Here is a 579-nt window from a genome sequence, read left to right on the forward strand (position 1 = left end):
TTATTTGAATTTGAGTGTTTGTTTAGTTTATCTTGCTTTTTTAATTCTTAATTACTGTTTGTTCTTGTTTGCTTTATCTTTTTAGATCACCTTGTGACCAACTCATCTGCTTATTAGACTTGAATTAAGATAGATCTTCATAGTCTTAGTGTCTAGAATCTCTCCATTTGGATTGATACCTCAAGTGCTACAATGACATGAGTAGTTGAGGAATTGATCAAGGATTGAAAAATTCCTACTATCAACCAGCTTACCTGGTCTTCACCAAAGTTCGAGATCCATGGAAGATATTCTCAGAGCATTTGGAATCGCTCAATTCGGAGCAAAGGTTTGGAAGATAGGGTCTCCGGAGTTCACATCGGTCTAAAAGTCTATTTTCCGGTGATTTCAATGCGGCGGAAAGATGTTAAATCCAGGAAGCCTTCCACTCCCCAAGATCCGATGGTTTCTTCACCAAAGTTCGAGCTTATTGAGTCATCTTGACTGTGGAACTGGTCCCAGAGAAATTGGAGTCGTGTGCTGAAAGTTACTGCTTCCGTAATGTGACATGGTCGATACAAGCCTAAAAGAGTTGCGATA

This window comes from Eutrema salsugineum, unplaced genomic scaffold (assembly GCF_000478725.1).
Source record: "Eutrema salsugineum unplaced genomic scaffold, Eutsalg1_0 scaffold_24, whole genome shotgun sequence".
Taxonomy (NCBI): Eukaryota; Viridiplantae; Streptophyta; class Magnoliopsida; order Brassicales; family Brassicaceae; genus Eutrema; species Eutrema salsugineum.